This window comes from Choloepus didactylus, assembly GCF_015220235.1.
Source record: "Choloepus didactylus isolate mChoDid1 chromosome 11 unlocalized genomic scaffold, mChoDid1.pri SUPER_11_unloc4, whole genome shotgun sequence".
Taxonomy (NCBI): domain Eukaryota; kingdom Metazoa; phylum Chordata; class Mammalia; order Pilosa; family Megalonychidae; genus Choloepus; species Choloepus didactylus.
The window spans coordinates 564,760-590,743 of NW_023637581.1; the positions used below are offsets into that span (position 1 = coordinate 564,760).

General features: G+C 39.4%; 1 pseudogene; it reads right to left on the reverse strand.

Moving 5' to 3' along the window:
• Nucleotides 1–6,992: 6,992 nt before the first annotated feature.
• On the reverse strand, nt 6,993–8,184 carry LOC119524682 (annotated as a pseudogene).
• Between the last annotated feature and the right edge of the window lie 17,800 nt (nt 8,185–25,984).

Genomic DNA, 25,984 nt, shown 5'->3' on the forward strand with positions numbered 1-25,984 from the left:
ATATTCTATGTTCATGGATAGGAAGGCTAAATCTTATTAAGATGTCAATTCAACACATACTCATCTATAGATTCAATGCAATCCCAATCAAAATTCCAACAACCCACTTTGCTGAATGGGAAAAGCTAGCTATCAAATTTACTTGGAAAAGGATGATGCCTCAAATTGCTAAAGACACTCTAAAAAAGAAAAACAAAGTGGGAAGACTTATACTCCCTGACTTGGAAGCTTATTAAAAAGCCACAGTTGTCAAAAGAGAATGGTAGTGGCACAAAGATAGACATACTGATAAATGGAATCTAATTGAGAATTCAGAGATAGACCTCCAGTTCTATGGATGACTGATCTCGATAAGGCCCCTAAAGCCACTGAACTGGGACATAGCAGTCTTATCAACAAATGGGGCTGGGTGACTCGGATATCCATATACAAAAGAATGAAAGAGGACCCATACCTCACACCCTACACAAAAAATAATTCAAAGTACATCAAAGATCTCAATGTAAAAGACAGTACCATAAAACTCCTAGAAGATAATGTAGGGAAAAAATCTTCAAGTCCTTGTATTAGGTGGCCACTTCGTAGACTTTACATCCAAAGCACAAGCAACAAAAGAAAAAAATAGATAAATGGGAACTCCTCAAGCTTAGATGTTTCTGTACCTCAAAGAAATTTGTCAAAAAGGTGAAGAGACAGCCAACTCAATGGGAAAAAATTTTTTGAAACCATGTATCTGACAGAAGACTGATACCTTGCATATGTAAAGAAATCCTACAACTCAATAACATTAGTACAGACAGCTGAATTATAAAATGGGCAAAAGATATGAAAAGACAGTTCTCTGAAGAGGAAATACAAATGGCCAAGAAATGAAAAAGTGTTCAGCATCACTAGCTATTAGAGAGATGCAAATTAAGTCCACAATGGGATAGCATCTCACACCAATTTGAATGGCTGCCATTAAACAAACAGGAAACTACAAATGCTGGAGGAGATGTGGAGAAATTGGAACTCTCTTTCATTGTTGGTGGGGCAGTATAATGGTTCAGCCCCTCTGGAAGTCAGTCTGGTAGTTTCTTAGAAAACTAGATATAGAGTTACCCTTCAATCCAGCAATTGCACTTCTCAGTACATATCCAGAATATCTGAAAGCAGGGACAAGAACAGATATCTGCATGCCAATGTTTATAGCAGCATTATTCTCAATTGCAAAGAGATGGAAACAACACAAATGTCCTTCAACAGATGAGTGGATAACTAAAATGTGGCATATACACATGATGGAATACTACACAGCTATAAGAAGGAGTGATTTTGTGAAATGTATGACAACATGGATGAACCTTGAAGACATAAAGCTGAGTGAAATAAGCCAGGCACAAAAAGAGAAATATATGCTACCACAAATGTGAACATTGAAAAATGTAAAACAAATGGTTTATAATGTAGAATATAGGGGAACTAGTGACAGATGGCAATTAAGGAAGGGCAATGATAATCCAATAAGAACAGATAAGCTATTAAGGTTAAATTTAATGTTCCGGGAATGCCCAGGAATGACTAAGGTCTGTTAATTTCTGATGGGTATCATAGGAAGAGTTTCACAGAAATGTTGCTATATTAGGTAACTTTCTTGGGATACAGTGGGAACATGTTGGAAATAAAGTAGTTTTCTTAGGTTAGTTGTATTCATCTTACACCCTTGTTATGATTTGTTTGAAACTTTTTTTATTGTATGATTTTTATTTTTTTTATGTAGTTGATTTTAAAAAAAGAGTTAATTAACAAAATAAAAAAACAATGAAATAAATATGCAGAGCCCCCTTTGGGAGCTGGTGGAGAATGGAGGGTTGTTGGGCTTCCCCACTGCAATGGTTGCTGATGTTCTCACAGACATAGGGCACTGGTGGTTTGATTCAATGAGCCCTCTACCACAGGACTTGCCCTTGGGAAGACTGTTGCTACAAAGGAGAGGCTAGGCCTCCCTATAATTGTGCCTAAGATCCTCCTCCTGAATGCCTCTTTGTTGCTCTGATGTGGCCCTCTCTCTCCAGCTAAGCTAACTTGGCAGGTGAAATCACTGCCCTCCCCCCTACATGGATCTGACACCCAGGGGAGTGAATCTCCCTGGCAACATGGAATATGACTCCCAGAGAGGAATCTAGTCCTGGCATCATGGGATGGAGTACATCTTCTTGACCAAAAGGAGGATGTGAAAGGAAATGAAATAAAGTTTCAGTGGCAGAAAGATTCCAAAAGAAGCCAAGAGATCACTCTGGTGGGCACTCTTATGCACAATGTAGACAACCCTTTTTAGGTTCTAATGAATAGGAATAGCTAGCAGTAAATACCTGAGACTATCAAACTACCACCCAGAACTCATGAATCTTGAAGACAATTGTATAACAATGTAGCTTATGAGGGGTGACAATGTGATTGGGGAAACCACATGGACCACACTCCCATTTGTCTAGTTTATGGATGGATGAGTAGAAAAATGAGGGTAGAAAAAGAACACCCAGTGTTCTTTTTTACTTTAATTGTTCTTTTTGACTTTAATTTTTAATCTTATTTTTGTATGTGTGGTAATGAAAATATCAAAAATTAATTTTGGTGATGAATGCACAACTGTATAATGGTACTGTAAACAATTGAACGTATGCTTTGCTTTGTATGACTGCATGATATGTGAATATATCCCAATAAAAATGAATTATAAAGAAATGCAAACATTAATTTTTAATATACTATAGAATAGGAAAGCAAAACAAATAAATACCTGAATGATAAAAGATAAGTACCATATCCGAAGTATATTTGGATGCTATTTCACAGTTATATATTTCAATTTTCAGATTGCAATACATAACTACATGTTTGCATAAATACCTGGAAAACATATTAATAAAACAAGAGATTTTAGAGTTTTGTTTATTTTTTTAATTAATAAAAGACATCTATCAACATTTTTGGAACTATTTAAAATCTATGTATTTTATTTTACAATATATAAGTACTATGTAATCTGGAAATAAATTTGTGAAATAATTAATTTAAGCTGTGTTTTAAATTGTAAGTCAGGCCTTTGAGAGGGATAGTAATAACCAGTTTCAGTGATTACATTCTGTATTATAAATGTCACATTTATGCTGACAAAAGTACTATATACCTTATGAATTAATCCAGGAAAAAATTTGCATAATTTTGTAATTTCCTTACCATTTCACTCACTTACTTCTGGAAGGATATTAAGAAACCTTTAAAAACAAGGGGGGAAATCTTATAAAATTTTAATCTACAAAAACATTTTCAGTAGAGAAGTCAATATTTGAAAGTGGATATGAGGGATACAAAGTAGTCTAATTGGAACTAGATGACAAGAAATGGAAATAAGAAACACAGGACTGTGCAGCAATAAACAAGAACCTTAAGAAAATACATGGAATGTATGAAGAGTACTGTTTATAATATTACAAATCTTGAATCAACTGGATTGAAGGTAACACATTAATGCAAACTTGGACAATGATGGAAGCAAAGAAGTTATTTCAGGTTATTTTATTTTTTTGAAACTTTGTTTTGTTTTGTTATAAGGTGGTGATATTTGAGTTTTGTGCTTGTTTTAGTTTATGAAGTTTAAAATAAAATAAATACCATGAAAAGAAATACAAATTAAAAAGTCATTTTAAAAAAATCAACCTGAAGGCAAAATAATTTTCTGCCATACCTGCCTGAAATTCATAAACTCAATCTCATCTTGAAGAAACACTGGATAAACACAATTTGAGGAAAATTCTTTTAGAGTATGGTTCAGCAGTTTTCAAATATGTCCAGATGAAGGAAAGAAATGATATATATTGAGTTGAAATATTGTAAATTTACCTGAAAACAAAATGGAATGTTTGATATGAGACTGGACACTTTTTTTCTTTCTTCATTTCCATCATTATTATTAATATTAAAATAATGGAAATGGGGATGGATAGAGATGCCTAGGGGAGCATCCAGAAGCTGGAAGTTAATGGAACTTGGAAGAGAAAGAAGATCCTGCCATATGCATTACCATGTGACAGAAAAACCAAAGAACCACAAAGATTGCTGGCCAGGCAAAGATACCAGCCATGAAAGGAAGCAAGTCTTCTAGGTTCTGAAACTATGAGCCAAAACATTTCTGTTGTTAAGCCAACCCTCTATTTGGTTATTTATTCAACATCCAGGAAATGAATGCATTACCTTCTTAAGGCTACAGTATCTTCTTATATTTCTCTGAGAATGCTAATTTGAAATTTTTAAAAATATTCTTCACTGTCCAAAAGGGTCCTTTTGAGATTGGATTCTGTCCCTGCTTTGTATAGAGTAGGATGCACAGACAGAAAGAGGACAAGTTTCCTCCAGAAAGTGATTTTTAGTCTTTCCATGTTTGTCTTTCAACTGGCTGCTTTCTTTCACCATTAGAGATTCACATGTGCTTTTCCCTGTTAAACAGTGTGGCTGACATGGGGCCCCATGTCTATGAATTGGGACAGTCAATGTAGATTTCAGGTTGGGATGAGGGAGTTGGTCTTCATGTCATGGACCAACAAATGTAATTTGCTAGCTTCCTTGGTCTTCAAAGATCATTCTCTCCAGGTTTCTGGAATTCCCTGCCCATGGGTTGCTGCTGACTCCATACAGACACTTGGCCAGAGTTTTGGTTCTCCTAGCTGCCAAAGCAAATTCCAAGCAACTGGCTTAAACAAAGAGAATTTATTGGCTCATGGTTTTGAGTCTAGGGGAAGTCCAAAATCAAGTTGCCATCAAGGTGATGCTTTCTCACAGAGGACTGTGATGTGTGGGGCTGTCTGCTGAGGATCCATGGTCTTGAATTTTTGGTCACATGGTAATGACCTGGTGGCCTCTCTTGGCTTCTCCTGTCTACTCCAGCTTCCATGGACTTTCAGCTTCTGTCTGTCCCCTTTAGCTTTCTCTCCCTCTGTGATTCTCCCTCTAAGCTCTTCAGTAATAGGATTAAAACACCTTCCTTTTTGACTGGGCTACACCCTAACTGAAGTAAGCTCATCAAAAGGTTGACAGTATGAATTAAATTTAAGAACATGTTTTTCTGTGGTACAGAGCTGCAAACCATCACAGCCATTTACCCTGCTCCTTCCCCACCATGCCCCCTACCCTGTTCCTCAGCTTTACATCAGATGTCTGTCAGCCATGAGCCTTCTTCTGCTCCCTGTGTCTGCAGAACTTTGGACCTTCCACACCTGCTGGTCTCCTCACCACTGACATTACACAGCTTCACTGTTCTGGGCCCATGGCTTCTTACTTCTATTTTTCTTGGAGGGAGAAGAGCTAACACATTCTTCTATGTGTTTGAACCAGACATGGTCATATTAGCACTTAAACAGCATTTCTTTTACCTGAGAAGGCTTTGAAAGTTTCCAGGGAGGAGGAAATAGAAGAAAGGGAAGTTAGAGTCATGGGCCAAATGACCATGGATTTTTTTTGATCAGAGAGTCCTGCACAGCTGGCCACCAGGGTTTGGTGGTTGCTCTGTGGATGTGAGTGCCATACAGGGAGGGGAAAGCATTAGGGACCTGGCCAGGCAAAAGTTATTTTGTGTCTGAGATGAGGGGATGTATTTTTGTCTTTTTTCTTACAACTTTGTAGACTCAAGGCATAAATGAACCTCCAATCTCAACTTGCTTCTCTCCTACATTTCTGTCCACACAGAGCTTTTCACATCCATGGCAGCTTGTCTTTAGCAATGAAAGATACTCTCCAAAATATTTTAGGTAGAGAGAAAGTGGGCAGAGCAAGGTAAAGTAGTCACACCTTATACCTTAATGAGGGCAAAGTAAAACCTAATATGCAAATGTAAAGGTGAAAGGTGAAACCCAAAGTGACAGGTAAAATGAGAAGGGCAAAGGGCTAGCATCCCAGCCACATGAGGAACCAGCCACAATGGTGGCCTGTGATGTCTTGGGTTCCTCATGGGTGATGGGTTGGAGGTGCACAAAATCTGAGGTTTAGTCCCTGAGGCCCAGTATTGGTGTGAGGTCTGCAATTTTCTATAATGACACCATGATAAAGCAAATTTTTTTAATTCATAAAATACATTTTATATGTATCTTTAGAAATAGACTCAAGAAAGCAGAAAAATATGAGTATAGAAAAAAATGGAGAGAAAATTCAAAGTATATGGTCTATTAACATTTAAGTCTTGCATTTATATTTGTAAAATAATTATTTTCCTGTAGCTACATTTGTGCTTAGAAGGTCAGACTTTTAGATTAAAAATTGAAAAATTCATATATCATGTTCTCAGAACCATACCCCTTCCCTTGCTCTGTGCAACTAGGAGGGCTTTTAACTTTGGGATTGTAGATAGGCACTAAAATAGGGTTCTCAAAATAGAGTTCTCCTCTTATAAAAAAAATTGTAGACCTTTAAAAATTGTAACTAGCCCAAACTCCTATTTTTCATTCTTAAAAAATACTTAATATTTGGGATATATGCTGGTCTTCACAGAGCAAGAACTGCTATGTCTGTAAGAATGTGGGAGTCAATTACTATAATGTGAAAATAAGAAATATATTTTTATTCAAATGCAGGCCTCTGAAAAAACAACTAAGTAGACACTCTTGACTCACCTTGTGCAAGGCTGTGAAGAATAGAAGAAAAGCAATGAGTCTTTAAACTCAGTTTTTCATTTCCTCAGAAAATCCTACCATTTAAAGAAATGTCTATTCTTATACCATGGAAATGAGATGTAAAATCCACATGAGCTAAGTAACTATTTAAATGAACCACCTACCTTCTTCCATCATTTATATTAACTGGCAATCCTATTAGTAAGCAAGTTATTACACAAGACTTAAAACGCAAACTTCCTGAGGTTGTTTCAAACGTAAAAGCTCATAATTTTGATGAACTTATTAGTTTTTTCATTTGCTTTTCAAATTCAGATTAGAGGAAGCCTTTTTCATTTAAAGCCCTTGTGCTCACATATATTCAAAGTTTTTATCATCTCTAGTTAGGTATCTTGATTCTCCATGCTTCAAGACAAAGAAATCTTCAGTCATAAGTCTGTATCTTCCTAGAGCTTAATGAAGTTTCACAGGAGGGTCTAAGTAATGCTCATTTGCTAAGACAAATGTTCCCCAGTGAATTGCCACAGATTTCTCTGCTTGAACATCAGTGTGAATCCTTACAGCTTCTTCTGGGTCTATGTGCTGCCATTTCATAAACCACCTGGGTTCATAAGCTCCAATAAGAATAGCTGCAAGGTCAAAAGGTTCAAATTTTTTTTCCTATCTTTTCAAAAGCAGGGCAACAACTAGTATCTCCTGCAAAAAAAGAATCTATTCCAAGGTCCCAAGACAGACAAGCTGCCCCACAGAACCTTATTGTCATCCATCAGAGTCCTCTTTCACCAGTGCTTGGATGGCGGAAAGACAAAGATGACCTTATCATGTCTGAGGACACAATTCTCCTCCCGCTGGTCCAGCTCAATCACATTCTCTCAGCTGCATTTCTGCACGACCCAGTCAAGGAGACCCAAAGGCACAAACCCTCTCTACTCATTACTGAATCACTCATTCAGAGCAATGACAGAATTGTAGTCCAGGTGATCATAGTGGTTTTGACTGATAAGGACCACATATATTGGAGACAGCTTGCTTATTGTGCATTGAGGATGACAAAAGCATTTTGGACCCATGTACTGTGGTGGTGAAACACGATGGCTAAAAATGGGATCCATGAGAAATATGAGCTCATCCATTTCTACCATAACTGTTGAATGTCCCAGCCATGTGTCTCTTCAGCCAGCTTCCTTCACTCCAACTTCTTCAGAGTCATTGCTGGAATAGGGCTTAAGCCCTGGGAGTTCTTTATCAAGTTCCTCTTTGGAATGTGGAATATTGCCATGATCTTTTTCTATAATCATCAATCTGAGGGCATTTGGTATAGAGGGGCTTTTTCAAGTTGGCCAAGGATTAACAAAGCTCTCATCTTTTCCTTTCTTTGATTTAGTTATATATTTCTCTAATCTGTAATCCAGTTTGAAGCTTTTCCTGGAAAACCTAGAATTACTTCCTCCAGAATTCTGTGCTGAATTCTGGCATTTTCTTAGGCTTCTTTAGGATATTGGCTGCTTTTCATCAGGGGCTGATTGCTTTCAGTTTCACCCATGTCCTTTGATGGGTGAAACCACAGTGAGGGGTGGCCCAGCACATGCACTGCCATGTCCATTCCCACTGCTGCTTCTCAGCTGCAGGCCACCAAATCAAAATTTTAAGTCAGCAAAATCTGACATTGTTTTGGACCCTGGAAGCAAAGACCAACAGAGCAGAAAGGTGCTGTATATTGCTGGTGTGACCATGCTTTCTCAGAGATACTGAGACCTTATCAGGGCTGATGCTGGTGCCCTCAGTGAGGCTGTTCCCCTTGGCTGAGCACTCATGAACATCCATGCTGCCACCTGCCTCTCTGCTATGAGTTCCTGCTTGTACCCACAGGGCCTGTGTTCCTTCCTCCTGGCAGTGGGTTGTGCAATTTCTTTACATGCAGGATTCATTCACTGACCCACCCTGGGGGAACACCTGGAGCCTGTACTGGAAGAGGGTCCAGGCACCATCTGTGGACAAGCAGACCTACAGGTAGGGGTCTATCTGGTGATGCAGACCCTACTGCAGCCTCTGGATTTTATCCTCCCCCAAAGGTAATCACTGCAGAGCCCTGGGCCTCTGATGACTCTACAGACCACAGAGCTGGGGATTGAGGGTCTAAGAGGGGACAACCTGATCCACACACCAGGCAGGTTGGACTTTCCTTGTGGGTTTCTGGAAATGATGAAGTTCTCCTGGTCACTTCTTTAAAAAGGAAGAGCAGACAGGGAACCCTGTCCTGTGGCCTGTACTTCTGAGTTGTCTTGACAGGCTCAAGCTGTAGGATGCCCTCTTCCCCATGGCCACTCTGAGCCCTGAAGCCTCTTTCTGGCATGTTCTGTGCCCCACCCAAAGGGCCACCAGTATTTATAAGCAGCCAGAATATCCTTACTTTATACCCCAAATTATAGGGTTAAAGGCTGGGAGGGTCTTCTACATTCCAGGTGAGAGTTTGCTATTGATTGTGTTGGAAATGGAGAGATGACCAAACTCACCAGGGCTGGGGGACATGGCAGGAGACAGGAAGACAGGAGAAACACAGAGGATAGGGGCACTGAGTGTATGTCAAGGTAGCCTAGTGGGGGTTCCTCCATCTCCCATCCTCCAGTGGATGCCCCAACCTGTCCTCACATGGGGACTGCATCCCCTGGGAGCAGGGTTCTCCTGAATGTGGAGCTGAAAGCTCTGTGGACAGGACAGTGCCCATGAAGGACAGAATCAGTCCCTGAAATCACAGTATCTGCTTGATAAAAGACCCACATTTTGAGAAAAGCCACACCACTTGCCTGTAGTCACCCTTACCCTTATCACCATGAACCACTCTTGGGCCCCACACCTACACACACATTTGTGTGCTCTTTCCCCTCCATGTGGCCATTGCTTCCCTTCTTCTCCCTCCTCATACTCCAAAGATCCCTGCCCACCCTCACTCCAACTGATGAGCTTGTTTCCTTCTGCTTAAATACAGCTTCCTTGAGGCATAATTGTCACTATAAACTTCATAGGTTTAGATGCTACAGTTGTTATGGTTTGATGTGTTGACATGTTTCCACCTCTGAAGGCAAGGCTAAAGTAATGAGCACATCCACCACCTGCAGAATTCCCACCTGCCTTTCTCTGTTCACCACCTCCCTCTGTCCCCACCCTCAGGGACCCCTGATGTGCATTCCATCACTATGGATTCATGTGTATTTTCTAGAATTTCATCCAATTGGAATGGAATCACACAGCTTTACTCTCTCTCCTTCTGTTTCCTTTTGTCTTGTGTCCTTAGCTTGGCATAGCTGTTTGGATATGCATCGATGTGACGTTATCTACAATCCATTCCTCTTTATTGCTGAGGGGTCTCCATGATATTGATAGGCCACAGTTGGTTCATGTTCTCTCCTGTTGATGGGCATTGGGGTTGGTTCTGCTTTGTGGATTGCAGATAAAGCCCTCAGGAACACACTCAAACTTGGTGGTGCATATGCTTTCATTTCTATCAGATAAAAAACTAGAAGAGGAATGGTGGATCCTGTGGCATCACTGGGTCTGGCCAAGCAGCTGCATCTGTTTCCTCCATCCCTTCCCTCTTGCCTACCCCAAATGGGTCTTAGTGGCTTATTCTCTCTTTTCACAGCCTAGGCATGCTCTAACCTTGGGACACTCACTTCCTTTCCATTCCTGCCCACAGGATCACTTCTTGATAGGGCCCACTCTGACACCCAATCTAAATTTGCCCTTCACAGGTCAGGCTGCCTAGGCTCTGCATGTGTAACACTGCCTCTCTAACCTCCTGTCTATCATCATCACCCTCCCACCAGCAACACTGTGTGGGCAGAGTTTTGTCCCTGAGGGTTATCAATCACCTGGATGTTTCCTGATGTGTAGGAAGTACTCACTGGTGACTGTTGTTACCTTGGATTTCCTTGGCTCTTGGGATAGAGCCCCTCCTGCCAACCTGTCCTTTTTCCAGCCCTCTGGAGCTGGTGCACACCTCTCCCTCCTTCCTCAGATCATGTCCACCATGGAGCTGAATAAGCACCTTCAATCTGCCCAGGTGAGTCCTTCCTGTGATGTTCTGTTGGTTCACTCCTATTACCTGTTTCCACTGAGGAGGCATGGAAAATAGGGTGTACTAAAACCTTTGGCTGAATGACCTGAGCAAAGATGAACTAGGTGGAAGATGAGACTGGGGAATGGGAGGGGAGCTGGGTGTTGCATGCTGTGGGAAGTTACTCCTGAGCCCAGGGCTCCAGAGGTGGCTGGGAAATGTCTGGGGTAGAAGACTGAAAGGGAGGGTCCTAAAGCCTGGCCACAGAGTGTGATGCTGTGTTTGGTTCTCCAGATGCAATTACCCAATGGTTAGGCCTCCAACAATGCCATCTGGGGATCACAGACGCTCTTTGAGATTTTGGGGGGTGACATCTGGGCTGAGACTTGCCCTGCCACTGAGCAGCACCCCAGGGGGCATGGAAGGGGTTGGCTGGCAGTTCAAGATGATGAATTACCATGCTATATCTTGAATTAGAGAAGGAGGTCACCAGAGTTCCCTGGAGCAGGTCCCCTGAGCAGCTCTGGGGCTTTTTTAGCCCACTGCCATGTTTGAATAGTTTAGTTGTCTACTTCCTATAGTGGAGAAAGCATTTGAGAAATGTCCACAATAGGAGTCCAAGGAAGTCTGTTCCCACTCAGGCAGCAATAGATTAGAGATAGACCAGCTCCTGGGTTGAGTTCTGTGCAGTTTAGGCCTTTCTGGAGAGAGGAGGATGTGCCACTTCTCATACCTTCCTTCCTGGCCCATGGCACAGTGTATAACTCCCCACACAGCTACCTTGGGGAGTGAGCCATTTGCTTCTATTTCTGTTTTAATGGGGATTCTCCTGGAGTTCTGAGGGGCAAACCTTGGTGGGGATGTGTCAGGCAGGGTGGGATATGGTGGATTTTCCCATCAGGTTGTAATTCATTGCGTTTGCAAAACAAATGTTCTATTCAATTAAAGTTAAATGTTTTAAATGTCCCCTTTAGTCCACTTAACTTTGTATCCCAGACATCATTCCATGTCAGAGTGTAAAGATTAAGGCCAACCTTTTCATCCCTGGCTGACATTTCCCAATGTGGGTGTGCATTAATTGAGATGTCAATGCCCAATTGATGGTCACTTATATGGGTCTGCTTTTATGAGACAGATTATGGAGGTTATCTCTGTTCTCTGATTATTTCTCAGGATGAATTCTTGGAAGTGGAATTTCTGGGTCAGTCCTGGCAGCCCCAGAGGTAGGCTCCAGATTCTGGGTATGTCTTTGCGATGCACCTGTGTCTCTGCTCATCTGCCCACATGCTCATCTAGTTGGGATGGACTGCAGAGTTGTCAGAGCCAACTTGGTGCTGGGAATCAAGGAAATTATATAAATCAGCCCCTGACCCTGCTCCCAGAAGCCCCTAAGCTGATCTTTACACTTTCCTTCCTGTGGGATCTCATTCAGGAAGGAGGGGCCAAGACTAGGAGAGGACTTCCTGCCCATTGTGATGGGGTCTGGAAGGAGCAAGATAATCTTGACTGGAATAGGAGAAGGGCATGGGGAGTCAGAGAGAATAACATCAGTGCAGCCTCTGTAAAGGCAGTGAGAGCAAGTGTGTGGGATGTTCCCCAGGGTTGGGGTAGATATGCCAAACCCACAGGATCTTGAATGGGTGCTGCTATCTCCAGACCCTGCCTCATTCCTTGGCTTTCACATGAGTGACTCAGGAACTGTCAATTGAATTCCTCAATATCATCCTCCCCCATTCTCTCAGTCATCAGTGTTCACGGAGCAGCTCATGTGTTTCAGTGAGGATCAAACTCAAGTTTGTGCCCTCAGGGACCTTACCTGCCAGGAAGGAAGACACAAATAAGTCAGTAATCCTTACAAGAATAGCAAATGCTATGATGGTATGACATGGGAAGCCAGAGAAGCAACTTGCATGGGTGCCCAGAGTATGTGGAAGCTTGGGCCTGATGGCAGCCCTTCCTGGGTCAGGGGCAGCTCTGTCCCCTGAGCCCTGTGTCTTTCAGCACAACTGAGGAGTATTCTTAGCTGCCCTCCTCCCCCCCACTCCCACACTGCAGATCTGGGCCCTTCACTCAGGCTCACTGACAGTCACATCCCACTTTCATTCACAACAATTCTGCATGCCCATGTTGTGTGCATATATATCAGTAATGAAATGTGCCTCAACTCATTCAGTGACACATTCTGCTTTCCCTGAAAGCACAATTATTGTACAGTTAATTTTGAAGCAATAACAAACTTACATAAAAGTCACAGAGTACAAAGAACCTTTTTTCCTCTTGAACCATTGATTGACATCATACCACATCATTCCCCTAATACTTATATGTGTATTTCCCTCATATAAAGAATTCTACATAGCCATATTACTGTCATTGATATCAGGAAATCAACACTGAAACATGACCACCATCTAGTCATCACCCCCATTAAAGTCCAATCAGTTGTCCCTGGATGGCAAAAGTAGCCATTTCACTGTAATGTGTTGCCTTTAGTTGGTGTATTTTAATGTCCTTCCATCTGGAACAGTTCTCCAGTCTTCCCCTGACTCTCATGACTTGACACTTTTGACTGTTGCATGTCACATATTCTGTAGCATGTCTCCCTTCATGGTTGTGCCTGGAGCTTCTGATTGTGCATCTTTGGGTGGAATATCACAGAAGGGATGCCAGGTCTTCCTGATTTTGGTCAAGCCATTACTGGTGGTGTTCATCAGGTCATCTGATTAGCTTGGTCCACCAAGGAGAAATTACCCTTTTCTTCTTTGTGTAAGTATTTTTGGGTCTGGAGTGGTTTGAAACTGAAAATATCCTGTATCTCATAAAACTTTATGTATCTATGTATTATGTATTTGTTTGTTTCAACATGGAGTCATGCTTTCTGATAAATAAATAGGTCATAATCTGTTAATATCTTTACTTATGCTAATGCTTCAATTTTCCTTAATTTGGCAAGTTGGGCCTCATAAGCTCTTTTCTTTTGCCTTTTGATAGATCCCTTTGACCCACTGAGCCCTTCTTAACTTTCTAGCAATAAGATGCTGTAAGTTCACCTTGCACTTTTCCTGCTGCAGCCCTGTAATCAGCGATTTCTCCAAGATGCCCTGGTTCCAACATCTAGGTACCCTTTGCTGCTGGGTGGTGATGTTTCACAGGTTCTCTGAGGAGGAGAGGGCCACCAGGGTAGGGGAAGCCTGAAGGAGCAATTTGAGGAGCCACTGGTCTGAGGGTGGCTTGAGATGGTCCTTCCAGGAGTGCATCAGTGACCCTAGAGTGGAGTGTTCTGCAGTTCTTTCTTTCAACTTTTTATTTTGAAATGCTTCCAATCTCACAAAGTACTTGCAGAAATAATACAACACCCACAGAATTCCAACACACCTTGCACACCAATACCCAGATCTATGAACTTTTAACATGTTGCCACATTTTCCATATCATTCTTTTTGTCTGTCTATTTTTCTATTTTCTAAATATTTGAGAGTCAGCTGTATGCAAGGCCAGATGTTTTTGGCCATCTCAGGGCCTGAAACAGTCCACAGCTTGAAGAGCTCCCTGAGTGTGTGTTGCTTGAGGAATGAGTGCCCTGGGCCTGGGCCTCACATCAACACGAGGTATCACCTCAGAGATTCACAATGCCACTCACAAGTTCCACCTGGTACTACCAACACCTGTCACATCTCAAACAAACAGCAAACTCATGGAAACACTTTACAAAAACCAAACTTAATTATAAAGAAATCACACGCAGCAACACTGATAAAAGAAAAGTGTGACCTAAGTTCACAAGCCTTTGTGCATCACCTCCAAGATGCCATCCATCTTTAGAGGCAAGTTCCAAACAGCAAAAATATGAATAGCAAAGTGAAAACCTTCTTGTGAACACACTTTAGACATACAGATAGATGTAAAGATATGTAAAGGATCATGTCCTATTCAAACACCTTGCCAAGGTGCCACAATACCTAAAAGATTATAACTTTTGAAACCCCTTTGCCTTCAAGTGAACCTCTCACCTAATCATGGTCATTATCATGGAACAGAAATTAGCATTTTTACAATATTAACTAAATCATGGCCCCTATTGGAAATTCAGCAATTTTCTCTGGAATGCTCTTTTCTGATCCAGGGTCCATTGTGCATGAGCTGTTATTTCAGAGTCAGCTCCAGGCTTTAAATTTTCTCCATCTTTCCTCATCTTACATGACTGTGATGCATGTTACTATTTTGGGACTCATAGATAGAAATACTATACAAGAATACTTTATTGCCATTTTTTACATTTTTTGCAGATTTTATTGTGATATATTCATTTATCACATAGCCCATAGAAAGCATGCAATCAATATCTCACAGTATCATCACTTAATTGTGAAATTGTCATCACATTCAATTTCAGAACATTTTCATTGCTCCAAAAAGAAAATTATCAGATAGACACACAAAAAAGAAAACCCCAGATACCCCATATTCCTTATCTCCCCCTATTATTGACCCCTAGTATTGGTGTGGTATACCAGTTACTGTTGATGAAAGAATTTTAAGCTATTATTGGTAACTATAGTCTGTGGCTTTCAATAGGTATTTTTCCTCACATACCACTCTATTGTTAAGTGTTTGTTCTACTGTCATACATTTATACTAGTTCATGCAAGAACTTATTTAAATTTGTAGTTAATCAGTGACATACCTGACTGTAAACAGCCCCTTTCAACCAAATTCAACTAAAATGCAGCACTATTCCTTATATTCCCAAAAATAATCTACTCTTACTCCATATCTACTTCAAAACATTTTAAGTTCAAACTTGTTATATATTCTGAATATGTTAGGTTACTATGGAGCTTATATTTTAATGCTAGAAAGCAAACAGTAAACACATATAAGATGTCAGGTGGTCATAAGTCCTGTGGAGAAAATTAAAGCAGGGTAAGGGTAAAAGGGAATGTTAGGAGCTATTTTATACGGGGTGGTAAAGGAAAGTATCTCATTACGGTGAACTCTAAGCAATGAGTTGAAGGCAGTGAGGAGCAAGTCACATGTATATGTGGAAGAAGAAAATTCTAGACAGAAAGAATAACAGTGAAAAGCTCCCCAGACAGCGTCATTCTTGACATGTTCATAAAAGCAAGGGACCAGTGTGGTTGGTCTTGGGGGATGAGAGGACAGAACAGCAAATAAGGTTGGAGAGGTGAGAACTGGGGACACCAGGGGCCTTGAGCCAGGTGCATTGGGGAGCCAGTGGAGGGCCAGGAAGCCAATGACATTCTCTGGCTTACAATTTATTTTTTAAATGCAATATTAATGTTATAGTCACATACCATACAATCATTCAAAGTGTACAGTTGTTCACAGTATCATCACATAGTTGTGCATTCATCACAAAATCAATCCTTTGAACATTTTCATTCCTCCAAAAAAGAATAAGAATAAAAATAAAAGTAAAAAAGAGTACCCAAAGCATCTCATACTCCTTTCTCCCCCTATTATTCACTTACTTTTTGTCCCCATTTTTTCTACTTCTCTGTCCATACACTGGATAAAGAGAGTGTGAGTCACAAGGTTTTCACAATCACACAGTCACACTATATAAGCTATATAGTCATGCAATCATCTTCAAGAATCAAGGATACTGGGTTGCAGTTCAACACTTTCAGGTATTTTCTTCTAGCTATTCTAGTACACTAAAAACTAGAAAGAGATATATACATAACGCATAAGAATAACCTCCAGAATGACCTCTCAACTCCATTTGAGATCTCTCAGCCACTGAAACTTTATTTTGTTTAACTTCTCTTCCCCATTTTAGTCAGGAAGTCTTTCTCAATTCCACAATGCTGAGTCCAGGCTGATCTCCTGGAGTCATGTTCCATATTGCCAGGGAGATTTACACCCATCACAGTAATGTCCCACATAAGGGGGAGGGCAGTGAGTTTACCCATCAAGTGGGCTTAAAGAGAGACAAGCCACATTTGAGCAAAAAAAGAGGTTCTCTGGGGGTGACTGTTAGGCACAATTATAAGTAGTCTTAGCTTCTCCTTTGCAGTAACAAGCTTCATAAGGGCACATCCCAAGATTGAGGAATTGGCCTACTACAGTGGTAGTTCCCAATGCTTGTGAGAATATTAGGAATATTAGGAATTCTGCAGGTGGAGAAGCTTAATGTTTCCACATTTCCCCCCAGGGCCTCTTATATTCTCTACCCAAATGATCTGGTATGTATCAGGGTTTCATGCTAAACTGTACAAACTAACCAGATCTCACCCCCCATTCAAAGTTCCATATAATTATGTTGTTTGAATTAACTGACCATAAAAATTAAATTATATAGTGTGCTAAAGTATAGATCTTGCAACAAATAAGCATCTCTTCCTTTGGTCTCACACAGAATTTGAGGTTTTAAAACACAGTCAATATCATCCTTTTCCTGTTAATCCAGTTTACCTTAGTTCTAATCAAGTTCATTTCAAGACTGGTGTCTTTTTCAGTTTTTTTAACATTTGCCATATGGGGTAAAGCTGACATTCATAGCTGCTGAACTCTGGCTCTGAGTCTCAGGTGTCACACAGATACCAGAAGTAAGAGGGACTGACCAGGTTACACACAAACAGCTCGGTATCTCATAAATCAGGGATAACCATTACAACTCATGAATAGAGCCTTTACCATAAGCCTTCCCCTGATAGCCTATGGTCTCAGATTCAATTCTCAGAGTTTGCACATTATCATTATTCCATATTAGTGAGGCATTATAAAGTTTGTCTTTTTGATTCTGGTTTTTTTCTCTCAACATACTGTACTCAGGGTCCATTCATCTAGTTGTATACCTCAGAACTTCATTTCTTCTTGTCCCAGCTAAGTATTTCATTATATGTACACACCACAATTCACCATTCCTTTTATCAGTCAATGTACCCTGAAGTCACCTTTATCCATTGTGAATTGTGAACATGGTTGCCATAAACACCAGTGTGCAATGTCCATGCATGTCTCTGCTCTCAGTTCTTCCAAGTATATACCCAATAACTATGTTGTAGGACCATATGGCAATTCCATAGCTAGCTTCCTGTGGAACCATCACAGTGACCTCCAGCTGGGCTGTGCCATTCTACTTCCCTACCAACAGGGAATAGGTACATCCCTCTCTCCACATTTTCTCCAGCACTTGTATCTCTCTATGTATTTTTAACAGTTTTACTCAAATAGTGTACAAACCACACTAAGTAAACATTCAATGGTTCCCAGTCGAATCACATAATTATGTATTCACCACCACAATCTATATACAGATATTTCAAGCTCTTCCCCGAAGAAAGAGGAAAATGAGAAAATAATGAAGAATAAAAATACAAAAGAAAGAAGAAAAATAAAAATAAAATACAATGAAAAGGTCAGAAAACATCATTACTATCAAGAATCCCATATCACTCCCTTATATCCCCCTCTTACAGACATTTAGCTTTGGTATATTGCCTTTGTTACAATTAATGGAAACTTCTTACAATGTTACCATTAACTATAGATACTAATTTGCATCAATTGTATTTTCCCCTACACTATCCAATTTTCAACACCTTGCAATGTTGACATTCATTTGTTCTCCCTCATTTAAAAGCATTCTTATATTTGTGCATTTAATCACCATCATTGACCAATCTAGGTTTTGCTAAGTTATACAATTCCAGTCTTTATCTTCTACCTTTCCTTCCAGAGTCATGCCTTTAGCCTTCCTCCTTCAAGCATACTCACACTCATCTTTGTTCAGAGCACTTACAATATTTTCTTACCATCACACACTATTATGCTATCCTGTCCATTTTTGGATCTATGAAATCAGTCCTGTTGAAACTTCTGTACTCCTTCAGCATTGAATACCTTATCTCTAACCTCTTTCTATATCCTGATAACCTGTGTTCTCAACTCAAATTTCACTCATCAATATTAGTCCATATTAGTGAGACCAAACAGAATCTGTCCTTTTGTTTCTGGCTAATTTCACTCCATGTATTGCCTACACTTTTTCATTTGGACTTTACATGTCATATCCTATTTTTCTCCTCTTTTTACTCTTACTGATAGTCTTAATTTCTACAGTCTTCTCCAAACCTCTCTCTCTCTCTTGTCTTTTACTATCTGCCTTATGCCCCCTTTAGAATTTCTTTTAGAGCAGGTATCTTGTTCACAAACTCTCAGTGTCTCTTTGTCTGAAAGTATTTTAAACTCTCCCTCATTTTTGAAGGAGAATTTTGCTGGATAGAGAAGTCTTGGTTGGCAGTTTTTCTCTTTCAGTATATTAAATATATCACACCATTGCCTTCTTGACTCCATGGTTTCTACTGAAAAATCTTCATATAATCTTATCAAGCTTCCTTTGTATATGATGGGTTCCTATTATATTGCTGTTTTCTGAATTCTCTCTTTGTATTTGGCATTTGATAATCTGATTGTTAAGTATCTTGGAGTCAGTCTACTTGGATCTATTGTGTTTCAGGCATGCTGTGCTTTTTGTATCTGTAATGTTATGTCTTTCATAACAGATGGGAAATTTTCAGTGATTATTTCCTCCAGTATTCTTTCTGCCCCTTTTCCCTTATCTTCTCCTTCTGGGACAATCATGACACACATATTCATGTGCTTCATGTTGTGTTCAGCTCCCTGAGACGCTGCTCATATTTTTCCATTCTTTTCCCTATCTGTTCTTTTGTGTGTAGGATTTCAGATGTCTTGTCCTCCAGTTCATGAATCCTTTCCTCTGTCTCTTCAAATCTGCTGTGTATGTCTCCATTGTGCTTTCACCTCTTCTATTGTGACTTTCATTTCCATAAGTTCTTCCAATTGTTTTTTTCAATCTTTTGAGTTCTTCCTTGTGTTCACCCAATGTCTCCTTTATATTCTTCATCTCTTTTGCAATATCTTCCTTCAACTCACGATTTGATGTTTGAAATGATTTGGAGATTTGATTAATAATCAGCTGTTTTCAATTCCTGTATCTCAGTTGAAGTGCAAGTTTTTTCCTTTGACTGGGCCACTCTTTCTAGTTTGATCTGTAATTTTCTGTTGTCTAGGTATCTGGTTTCCTTGATTACTCCAATCATATTTTCCTATATCAGATGGGCCCATGTCTCAGGAAGGAGCTGTATTCAGTATTGGGTTTCCCTGATCGAGAAACCCAGCAGATTTTCAGAGTTTTCTGCGAGGCCTCTAGACTCTGTGCTTTTCCTGTACTGCCCATCAGGTGGTGCTTGTCAGCACACAGCTCCCAACCAGAATAAAGAGGTGGGTGTATTTAATTCTCATTAGACCCTGTTATGGCCAGAGACTGAGAGTGTCAGAAGCCAAGCTTAAGCTGTTTCTGTTTACCTACCTCCCAGGACCTGGGGTCTAAGTTCTCTGAGGGAGGGCTGCCATTTGAGCTGGGCCCCACCTACCCCCATTTTCTTAGAAGATAAGCCCTTTAGGGAATTGTCTTATACACTTGAGTTTTTCCTTTAACTCTCTATCCTAACTCCACCCTTGCCTGGGTCAGTGCTGACAGTTGAAATGCCTGAGGGTTTCTCTAATGAGCTACTTAGAATGAGAGAGAAAAAAATGGAAAAAAGCAAGAAGTCCCCTTTTCAGAGCTAGTCCCCAGCCCTGCAGTTCACCAGGCAAGAACCATAGTTTGTACCTAGTTCTGTATGACCTTTTTCTTTGGACACTGCCCTTTTCCAGTATTCTGAGCTTAGCCAACTAAAAAATGCCTCTGTTTTTATCTATTTATGTATTTCTTCTCCATGAGCCCCACCTCCTCTCTGCCAAGATAAACTTCTGGATTCCTTTCCTACTTGCCCCAGGTTTATCTGTGTTCATAGCATGTAATAAGTAGTCCAAACTTTTAAATTAAAACTACAATTGGAGCTTTGTTAAGCTACATTCCCTTTCTGCTAACAGGAACTGCTTCTTTTCCCTGCAGCAAAGTTTTGCAACTCAGCCTGCCATGCCATTGTGGGAGAGGCATCAGCCTTGAAGTGTGGGGAATTTTACTTACAGGTCCATGCTGCAATCTCAGCCAATCTGCTTATTTCTGACAGTTGTATGATGTTGTCTGGTCACAGATGTCCACTGTCAGTTGTTCCAGATTATTTTCTCATTGTTCCTGGCTATTTATTAGTTGCTCTAGGGACTAATTATATCCATACCTACCTATGCTGCCATCTTGTTCCACCCTCCTTTATTGCCATTTAAGTTATTCTTTACTCATCAATTTAGAGTCTTTCTTATGGGACCTCTGCTATTTTCATATACTTTCCTGTATACAAAATGAATTTTTTTAAAAGATGTTTTATTGAGATATATTCACATACAATATGCCATACAATCCATCCAGAATATACAATCTATGTCTGTTAGTATAATCACAGTGTTGTAGATTCACTACCACAATCAATTTTAGAACATTTTCAAAACTCCAAATAAAACACTTTTTTAATACTCAAAAACCCCATACCCCTTATCAGTCAAGTCTCAATCCCTCAATCCCATCCCTATCTAAGTCAATCTAATTCTGTGTCTATAGATATATTTATAGTTGCATTTTATACATGTGCTATCATACCATAAGTAGTACTTTGTGTCTAGATACTTTCATTTAGAATAATGTGTTTTAATAACTGTTCCTGTTTTTCTTTTAATTAGAGAAGTTATGTAAAAGTACAACATTCCTACATAGCCCCTATTGGCACTTTTGGATTGGTGTAATACCTTTGTTACAATTGATGAAAGAATAATAAAATATTAATCTTAACTATAGTCTGTAGCTTGAATTGTGTATTTTTATCCATATACCATACTATTATTAACACTTTGCAATAGTGATATACATTTGTTGTAATTCATAAAAGAATATTATTATATTTGTACTATGAATCACAGTCATCATCTACAACCTGGTTCACTCTGTTATGCAGCATTATCTTTTATCTTCTAACTTTCCATCTAGTAACATACATGACACAAAACTTCCCATTTTAATCGCATTCACCAACATAATTCAGCACTATTAATGACACTCACCACATTCCGTTCCCATATATCTACAATCAACCTAAATACAAGTTCTGCATAAATTAAGCAACAGCTTCCCATTCTCTACCCCCAGTCTGTCTCCTGGTAGCCTATAGTTTAGATTCTAATTCTATAAGTTTGCCCATTATAATTTGTTCATGTCAGTGATACCATACAGTATTTGTCCTTTTGTGTCTAGCTTATTTCACTCAACATAATGTCCTTAAGGTTCAACCAAGTTGTCACATTCATCAGGATGTCATTCCATCTTATGTATATACCACATTTTCTTTATCTATTCATTGGTTGATGGCCACTTGTGTTGTTTCCATGTTTTTGCAATCATCAATAATGATGCTGTGATCATTGGTGTGAAACGTATGTTCAAGTCCCTGCTTTAAGTTCTGGGTATATATGCAGTAGCAGGATTGCCAGATCAAATGGCAGTTCTATGCTTAGCTTCCTGGGGAACTGGAAACCTATCTTACATGTTGGCCACACCATTTTACATTCCCACCAGCAGTGAATAAGTGTTCCTATTCTTCCACGTCTCCTCCACTTGCAGTTTCCTATTTGTTTAATAACAGTCATTCTAGTAGATGTGAAATGATATCTCATTGTGGTTTTGATTTATATTTCCCTAATAGCTAGTGATGTTGAACATATTTTCATGTACAGTTTGGTCATTTGTATTTCCTTTTTGGAAAAATGTCTATTCAAGGCTTTTGCAAAATTTTTAATTGGGTTGTTCAATATTTTATTGTTGAGTTTTAGGATTTCTTTATATATTCTGGATATTGAAGCCTTAATGGATATTTGATTTCCAAATATTTTATCCCATTGAGTAGTCTGCCTTTTCACTTTCTTGACGAAGTCCTTTAAAGCACAAGTTTCTAATTTAATGGAAGTCCTATTTATCTAATTTTTATTTTGTTGCTTGTGCTTTGGGTATAAAGTCTAAGAAACTATTGCATAACACAAGTCTAGAAGATCCTGCCTTATGTTTTCTACTAGGAATTTTATAGTTTTTGTTCTTATGTTTAGGCCTTTGATATATTTTGAGTTAATTTTTTATATGATGTAAGGTAGTTGATTTTTATATGATATGAGTTAAGGATCCACCTTTACTCTTTTGCAAATTTATATCCAGTTTTCCCAGGACCATTTGTTGAAGTGACTATTCTTCTTCATTGAGCGGACTTGGCACTCCTGTTGAAATTCAATTGGCCATAGATGTGAAGGCTTATTTCTGAATGATTATTCCATTGATTTATATGTCTGTCCTTGTGCTGGTACCATACTCTTTTGATTTCAGTGGATTTGTAATAAGTTTTAAAATAGGGAAGGGTACATCTTTCAACTTCTTTCTGCATTTTCAAAATGACTTCGGATGTTCCATATATATTTGAAGGTTGGCTTTTCCATTTCTGTATAGAAAGCTGTTGGGATTTTTATTGGGATTATGTTAAATTTACACAACCCTTTGGGTAGAGTTAACATCTTAACACTATTTAGTCCTCCAGTCTGTGAATGCACAATATCATTCCATTTATTTTAGTGTTCTGTGATTTCTTTCCATAATGTGTCATAGTTTTGTGTGCAAGTCCTGTTACAATTTTGCTTAAATTTATTCCTATTTAATTTATTCATTGCTGTGTAAATGGAATTTTTCTTTGATTTCCTCTTCAGATTATTCGTTATTGGTGTATAAAATACTGATTTGAGGGGTTGATCTTGTACCCTGTCACTTTGCTGAATTTGTTTATTGGCTCTCAGAGTTTTTTAGTGGATTATTCAGGATTTGTTATATATAGGATCATGTTGTGTACAAATAAGGAGTTTTACTTCTGCCCTTCCAATTTGGATACCTAGCATTTACATTTCTTGCCCAATTGCTGTAGCAAGAACTTCCAAAGCTAGGTTGAATAACAGTGGTGACAGTGGGCATCCTTGTTTGTACTTATCTTAAAAGGAAAATTTTAGTCCTTCTTCTGTGAATATTATGCTAGCTGTGGGTTTTTCATATATTCTGTTGTACACCTTGAGGTAGTTTTCTTCTATTTCTAGGATTCTAAGTCTTTTTTTTTTCCAAGAAGTGATATAGGATTTTGTAAATGCCTTTTCTATATCAATTGAAAATATGGTCATGTGTTTTTCCCTTCATTCTACTAGTTTGGTTTATTACATTAATGGATTTCCTTATATTGAACCAACTTTGCATACCCAGGATAAGTCCTACCTGATCATGGTGTAAAATTCTTTTCATGTGCTTCTGGTTTGGGTTTGGCTACTGTTTTGTTAAGGATTTTTATATCTGTATTCATAAAAGATATTGGCCTGTAATTTCTTTTCCTCACTTTCATTTCTGATTTTATTTATTGGTGTCCTCTCACTTTGTTTCTTTGTCATTCTAGGTAAAGATTTGTCCATTTTATTCAACTTTTCAGAAAAACGGGTATTGATTTTGTTGACTCTATTATTTTAATTCTTCATTTAATTTATCTTTGCTCTAATATTTTTATTTCATTCCTTCTGCTTACTTTGAAATAAGTTTGTTCTTCCTTTTCTGGATCCTCCAGATGTAAGGTTGGGTCTCTTATCTAAGATCTTTCTCCCTTTTTAATGTTAGCATTTAGAGTTCTAAATTTCTCTCTCAACATTGCCTTTGCTGCATCACATAATGCATATATTGATACATTTGATGGTTTCCCACAGGTCTCTTAAGTTCTGTTTGCTTTTTTCTTTCTGATTGTCACCCTGGATCTTTCCAATTGCCTTGCCTTCTGGTTCACTGATTCTTTCTTCTTCCTGCTCATATCTTCTGTTGAAACCCTCTAGGGAATTTTTCACTTCAGTTAATATAGTCTTCAACTACAGTGTTTCTGTTCAGTTCTTTTTAAAAGTTTCTGTTTGTTTCTAGGATTCTCATATTGTTCAGTCAATCATTTTCTTGATATCTTTCAGTTCTTTCTCCTTGTTTCCTTGATCTCCTTAAGCATATTGGGGATCAGTTTTTAAAGACATTTTCTGGTGTCTTAAAGTCTGGTCTTGTTGATTAAAGGAAGGTCTCTTGGTGTTTATGTTGTCTCTTTGGATGGGCTTTCACTCCCTGTTTCTTGGTTTTTCTAGTAATCTTTTGTTGCACAATGTACATTTAGTACTTTCAAATGTTATCTTTGGTATAGAGATGCAGAGGTTTCCATGAGTGCTGCCAAGGGGTAACAAAATCTAACCAATACAAAAAAAAAAATGACTTCTACAGTCTTTGCAAATTACTCCACTTTAGCTTGTGGTATCCTTCAGAGCTTAGCCCTTGTATCAAAAAGATCCACCCAAGGTAAATGTAGAGTGTAGGGTCCTTTCTGTCCTATCTGAGTCTGCCTGCAGCCTTCTTCTAGAGCTGGACCTGTGCTTGTTCGTGGCTTTAAAGTATTCCTATTACTAGGAATACAAATGTCTCCCCTTCTCCCCTGAAATAGCCTTCCTCCCCATCCTAGGTGCTTCATTGAATGCCTTAATGCATGTATGTAAGAGGGAGGACAGAAAAGGTCCTGGCACCCCTGCCTCCACAATTCCTTGGTAGGAAATGCCAGAGAAGACTGCCAATCATACCATCCACACTTGGAGAAGGAAAGCCCATGCAACCAAGGAAAGCATGAAAGTCTTTGGGAAACAGGGAGGCTGTTTGATTTTCCTTTTCCTTTCCAGAGAAAATTCTGCTTCGCTGGAATGTGGCTTTATAGAGAGCCATGCTTCCCTCCTCCCAGGAAATTCTCTTGGAGAAATGCAGAAATGGTGAAGGAGAAGGGCCATTAGGTGCTGGAGGCCTCACTGAGATCCAACCAAACCAAGCCACCCCATGGCTGTTTCCCACAGTACAAAGATGACGTTAGAGAGATGGGAGCACCATTTGCCATTCCTGATTGTACAGGAAAGGTCAGGGTCAGTGGAGGGTAGACTCTCAGGGCTCATGCACATAGGGATAGTGCTGGCTTGAGAGAAAGACTGCATTCTATCAGTGGGTCCAAACTAGAATCTCCACCCACAGAGGTCAGTCTCTGTAACCCCATGGGGGCTTTAATCACTTTCATGAAGATTCTATTAGAGGCCAGGACCTGAGGCTTGCTCAAACAAGGGCCTCTGCTCACTTGTCCAGGTCTGGGGATGAGTCACAATGGTTTTTCAGTTGGCACTGTCACTTCTGGACTCCTGAACTTTGCCTTCCCAAACCCCAATCACTTCCTTCTTCCTT